Below are 6,730 nucleotides of genomic sequence, written 5' to 3' on the forward strand. Positions count from 1 at the left end.
TCTATACAGAGACCAGATAGCTGGGTATGTCAAAAGGGCTAAGTCCTCCAAAGCCTTGAGTTCTTGATCAGGTTTCCCCTAAAGAGCTGAGTAATGCTGGTATAGTCTTCCTGTCTCTGAGTCAACCTGTTCCTATCTGTGCATCTATTGATGGGCATGATAAGTCTGCCAAACTAACAGTGTTTAATGAGGATTAACTGGGATCATGAGGAAATGTTTTGCAAACTCCATGTACATGGAGTTAATTGGAGCACCAGGACCCAGGCACGTCAGGAAAGAGGGAAATGTATTTATACTTGGATCAAGAAATGGTATTTGGGGCGTCTTCTTCCTGCCTTGTCTTCGGAGCTTTTGTTCGTAGAGCGGCCAATAGCAAGATGTCTTCAGGAAATGCCAAAATTGGGCATCCTGCCCCCAACTTCAAAGCCACGGCTGTTATGCCAGATGGCCAGTTCAAAGACCTCAGCCTATCTGACTACAAAGGAAAATATGTTGTGTTCTTCTTTTACCCTCTTGACTTCACCTTTGTGTGTCCCACGGAGATCATTGCTTTCAGTGACAGGGCAGAAGAATTTAAGAAACTCAACTGTCAAGTGATTGGTGCTTCTGTGGATTCTCATTTCTGTCACCTGGCATGGATCAACACACCCAAGAAACAAGGAGGACTGGGACCCATGAACATTCCCTTGGTATCAGACCCCAAGCGTACCATTGCTCAGGACTATGGAGTCTTAAAGGCTGATGAAGGCATCTCGTTCAGGGGCCTCTTTATCATTGATGATAAAGGCATCCTTAGGCAGATCACTATAAATGACCTACCTGTTGGCCGCTCTGTGGATGAGACTCTGCGACTGGTTCAGGCCTTCCAGTTTACCGACAAGCATGGGGAAGTGTGCCCAGCTGGCTGGAAGCCTGGCAGTGATACCATCAAGCCTGATGTCCAGAAGAGCAAAGAGTATTTCTCTAAGCAGAAGTGAGCGCTGGGCCATTTTAGGGCTGGGCTGTAGTGGGTGGCCATGAAAACAAAATCTCTTTTGTACTATTGTTAATGCTTAAAACATAAGACTTTAGACTTTGTGCAGATGTGGGACAGGCCTTTCCTGCAGGGGTTGGGGAGTCCAGCCTGCCTTCTCTGGAGAGAATGGCCTGAACTGTGTTACAGGGCAGGCCAACTGTGATGTACAGTAGGAGGGCAACACTTCTGATCTTCTGTTGTTTCTATTAAACTTGAACTGAGAAAAAAAAAAAAAAAAAGAAAGAAAGAAATGGTATTTGGTTGCTCCTGCCCTGATTTTCCCTTTAGGACCAAGCAGTGGGGAACACCCAGTATTGCTGCTGAGATGGGCAGGGCAGGGTGCACTGATAGGAGGTGACCAGGCAGATGGAGAGGCTGGGTGTGTCACTACCAGCTATTAATGGCTGACAGGAACATGGTGAGTGTATGTGGGAGTATGTGGTAGAAGGAGAGACTGAGGCAGAGGTGGACTTTTATCATTCCTCGCAAAAACTGGCTTATGGTTATGAGCAGAATGTGTATTCCAGTTTGTTTTTATTTAAGCTGGGCTACTTCCCTACTTACTCATTTATAACCAACACTCTTGGCATCTAGATAATACCATCTGCAAAGGAGGAATATATATCTTAAAAATAATAAGGGGAAGCTAATAATTACTAAGACTGTGGCTATTTGAAACCAAGAAATGGTGTGAGAAAGATTAGAGCCTCCCGATGATTGAAAAGGTTCTCTGCCAGAGCATTCGTCTGGATGACCAGGTACAGAGCTGACATGAGGCTGTAACCCACTATGTGGCAAATTGTCAAAGGTCCAAAAAAATGTACAGATAGGAATGTACCTGTTTCACAAGAAGTTCACGTGCAATGCTCAGCAATATTGGTGGTTTTGGTGGTAGCAGTAGTACATAAGGAAATACATGTTAGGAAAAGACAACAGGCCTAAAATGGATTCACTTATGGTCAGCTCATCACCAAACCAAGATTTAAATACAGCTTTGCCTTTCCTAGAAATGGACTCTTAAACTAGTCCATCAAGAATTGCCTGATCAGCACTAGCTAGGTAATCTGCCTTACAGACCCCTGCTGTCCCCTAAAGGAAAATGACCAAGCAATAACCAATCCACTTTTTTGCCCAGTGTAAATTCCTTGTTCCTGCTCACCTCGACCTATTAAAACCTTTTATATTTTACAACTCATCAGAGCTCCTTTCTATCTGCTTGATTATATGCTGCTTGATTCATGAATCATTGAATAAAGCCAATGAGATCCTTAGAAATTACTCAGCAAATTTTTAATGGATTTAATATGCAAAAACCTTTATTTTTGAAATTTTGCAATTCAGTCAAAAGCATAAATGTGAAAAAAAAACCAACTAATAAAAAGCTATAAAAGACAAGAACTCCAACATTATTGTTAGTGCTTCTGCTAACAAATTTTGAACCTGTTTGTGGATAAGTTGTATTCAAGGTTCTCAGTGCAGCTGAGTAGGTATGAGATATTCACGGTATAAACACTACTTTTTTTATTTTAAATGACCTCTATATAATAAGTATACAAACCAATTTGATACATATGGCAGTCTATTGTCATTAGTTGAAATAACTTCTTTGTATAGTTCTTCACATTCTGGTTCACTTTACAAGTTCATCATTCTCACAGGAACATGGTGAGTGTATGTGGGAGTATGTGGTAGAAGGAGAGACTGAGGCAGAGGTGGACTTTTATCATTCCTCGCAAAAACTGGCTTATGGTTATGAGCAGAATGTGTATTCCAGTTTGTTTTTATTTAAGCTGGGCTACTTCCCTACTTACTCATTTATAACCAACACTCTTGGCATCTGGGTAATACCATGCTTTCTATAAAATCAGTGAGACTGTTAGACATGAATAAAATGCAACCTATGTATACATTTTTGTAGAATTTTGGAAAATTTGGGCTATGAGGGAGGAAAAAAAAATACTCAGCCCTTCAAGTTTCTTCTAACTGTACTAAGAATCAAATTGACATGAGACAAATTAACAGGAAAAAAATAAAACTTAATTTTGTATGCTTGGGAAATCCACACAGACAGGGGAATTCCAAAGATAAGCAAATTGAGGTATATATGTCATTTTGAATTAAGGAGAAGAGGGTAGGGGTTTAGAGCTTCAAAAGAAAATACTGCAATTCATAGGAAGATGAAAGAGAGTAGATGTTTGCTAAACACATGTTTGCTGCACAGAAGCAGTAGGACAAAGAGACTTTGATCAAACAAGCCTTGCTACATTCCTCCGTTTACCATGCCTGGTTCATAGTATAATATAGTTATCTGTGGTGCTAGCTCTCTTCCTGGAGCAGTTCTTTTATGCAGTTGTGGGGATGGGGTTGCAGCTTCTTTCTGAGTCTTTGAGCCTGATTGTTTTTTAGCTCAGCACAATCTGCATGTCAAAGTGGGGAGGTCTGCCCTTGGCCTTTATAGGGACAATGAGGAATCCATGGCTACTTTCTTCTATCATTTTTCCATTTTACAAGTCAAGTCAATCCTTCAAAATCCACCCAGAGGCCTTTTGCTTTTTTCATTTTTTAAAGGCTATTTTCTGTCAAGAGCTAATTCCCAAGGATCTTTTTAACATGCCCAAAATACAGCAGTTTTATTAGCCATTGAATATATGTGCTTGTTGTGGAAAATTGTCAACAGAGCAATTATTCCTTCCCGTAGTTGTTTTCACTCTTCCGGTGTCTAGAGTCTCAGAACCCCTGTGATGTCCAGGACAAGCCTCATATGTCATCACTATTCGGCATCTGGTCAACTTTTCCTCATTTACATTTCCCCCAGGGGAGTCTGAGTGGTCATCTCCTTATGGAGTCTATGGCAAAACTCCTTATGCCTCCCCACATGGTTTTTTTTTTTTTTTTTAAATTTATTTATTTATCAGAGAGAGAGAGAGAGCAAGCACAGGCAGACAGAGTGCAAGGCAGAGTCAGAGGGAGAAGCAGGCTCCCTGTGGGAGCAAGGAGCCTGATGTGGGACTCGATCCCAGGACGCTGGGATCATGACCTGAGCCCAAGGCAGCTGCTTAACCAACTGAGCCACCCAGGCGTCCCAACATGGTTCTGATTCATTAAAGTCCTGTCCAGCTTCAGAAAGTCCTTTTTATTGAAAGGATATGGCTAAGCTCTTTATCTTTGTGTCACAATCCTTTTTTCAATTTATTTCAGTAAGGCACTACAGTTAAAATGTATTCGTGTCATGGCTTGTTAGCAAGTACAAAAGGATACATCTTAGCCGAAGTGGTGAATTAAAGACTTAACACAAAGGCTAAAATTTGATATGTTTCAAGCTGTACAGTAGAATACATTTGCTAACATTGGATAGTAAAGAATTTTGTAAAGAAGACAGAAAAAGAGCACACCATAAGAAAAAAACACGAAACAGACTCTTAACTCTAGAGCACAAACTGATGGTTACCAGAGAGGAGGGGAATAGGGGATGACTCAAGCAGGCAGTGGGGATTGAAGAGTGCACTTGTGTTGAGCACTAGGTGATGTTCCTTACATCAGTATATTGTATACCTGAGACTAATATTACACCACATGTTAACTAACTGGAATGAAAACTAAAAGAGTAAACCATAGAAAAACCATTGTTAAATTAGACTGCATTAAAATTAAGAACATCTATTCTTCTAATGACCCCATAAACAAAGACATAATCTCTCTTTTCAAGAAGTTTATATTCTAGAGGGCAGGAGATAAACATAAACCAACAAACAAAAATAGGAATCATCTATATGCAGAAAATGACTTGTGCTGTAAGGATATCTAACAGGAAGGTGGCACAGGGAAGCATCAGAGGGATACAGGATGGGGTGAGTTTTCTCTCATATACCCTTCTAGGTTATCTTTTCTGCTTGAATCAATCTGGGACTTCAGGCTTTCTCTGAATATTGACATTGAGTCAGAAACCTTCCTAGGTTACTTTTATTTGGTAATCTCATCACTGTAGCCTAGAGCAGCTGCTTCATAAGCATTTGTCTTTTGGATTTTGGATTATTCTTTTTGCCTTCCTTTCCTGATTCAGTTTCTTTCTTGGTTTGCTAAGTTTCTAGATGAAAACAAGGAAAATGCTACCCATCCACTCTCCACATTTTTTCCCTCCACAAAGAAAACCAATATCCTGACTCCTTTAACTATAGCCCAGTGTTTGTAAACTTTCTATACATGGGATTATTTGATGTGTTTTTTTGTAAGATTTTATTAATTTGAAAGAGAGAGAGAGAAAGAGAAAGAGAGAGAGATAACAGTGGGAGGATCAGAGGGAGAGGGAGAGAGGATCCCAAGCACTCTTGCCTTTGAGCTCAGAGCCTGACGTTGGGCTTGATCTCATAACCTTGGGATCATGACCTGAGCCAAACTAGAAATCAAACACTTAACTGATGGAGACACCCAGTGATGAATCTGGCTTCATTATATCTGTGAAGTTTATCTAGTTGTTGCATATATTGCTAATATATTCCATTTGCTATGCCAGCATTCTTCTGTATGAATAAACCATATTTTTAAATTAATTCCACTCTTGATTTATAAGTGCATTTTCCTCAATTTCTTGTTATTAAGAGTGCTGCTATAAGCATTATTTTTCAAGTCATAAAGACATAACAAATAAATCTCTGTGCTATGAGGTATATGTAAATTTAGATTAAATAAATACTGTTCACCAGTTTTCCAAAATGTTGACCAATTTGCATTCACAAGCAGTGTGAGTTCGTGATCTGCATCTTCTCACAAACACATGGTGTGATTCAGATATTAGCTGTGTTTTGTTTTGGCTATTCTGGTATATGTCTAATGACATCTCATTTTTCTTTTGGTCTGCATTTCTCTTAAGACTATCGTTAGCAGCATTCTGGATAATTTCTTTTTATCAAGTGCTTACTCAAGTCTTTCAATCATTTTTTGTCTGTCTTTTTTATTAATTTATAGAAGTTTTTAGTCCACTTTCTTGGCCTCATTCTTTCACTCTGCAGTTTGCCTTTTCACCCATTTTATGGTGTTTTGATGAACAAACTGCTAAATAAACAGTCTAATTTAATGATCCTTTCTTTTATTGCTGGTAAAGGTTTTTGTTCATGTTTTAAAAATCCTTCCCTCACTCAAGTGATCAAATATTCTTTACATTAACTTCTAGAAGCTTTCTGTTTTTCCAGGTTATATTTTAAAGAGAGGGAATATTATTTTTTTCCTTTCTATAAGTATGTGTATCTATCTTGAAGATAAGAAGACAGAAAAAGGAAAAGAAATGTTTATGTCCTATATGTTGCACACTCCTGGACACAACAGCTAAGATTATAGCACAACTGAAACCATTGCATAAACTATTGTTCAGGTACATTTTGAAAACCAAAGTGGAAATATGTTAAGAAGTAGAGAGCTCTCAGTATTTTACAAAAAGAGCAGTGAAATAAGTTACTTCAGAAATAGAAAGACCAGTCAGCATATCATCAAGATAATCTCTAGGCAACCAAAATCAGTCAATTTAAAGCATGCCTTACGTTAGAAAGGCTGAGAGCTTTGCTTATCAAAACTGAACAGAGCCCTGACAAGTGTGCTGGCACTTGTGGGAAAAAATGCTTTTCAAAAGTTGTGTATATACACATACACCATGGTCTATTGTCAGAGTTTCTTCTAAGTTATTTTTTCTTTTTTGTTACACAAAACAAGGAGGTAGACCAGACA

The 6,730-nt window shown here is 38.9% G+C and overlaps 1 pseudogene across 1 annotated transcript; it reads left to right on the forward strand.

Moving 5' to 3' along the window:
- The first annotated feature begins 295 nt into the window (after positions 1–295).
- On the forward strand, positions 296–1,266 carry LOC309871400 (peroxiredoxin-1 pseudogene; annotated as a pseudogene). Its single transcript has one exon. The product of its transcript is annotated as a peroxiredoxin-1 pseudogene (transcript).
- The last annotated feature ends 5,464 nt before the right edge of the window (positions 1,267–6,730 follow it).

The sequence above is a fragment of the Mustela nivalis genome, assembly GCF_964662115.1.
Source record: "Mustela nivalis genome assembly, chromosome: 8".
Taxonomy (NCBI): Eukaryota; Metazoa; Chordata; class Mammalia; order Carnivora; family Mustelidae; genus Mustela; species Mustela nivalis.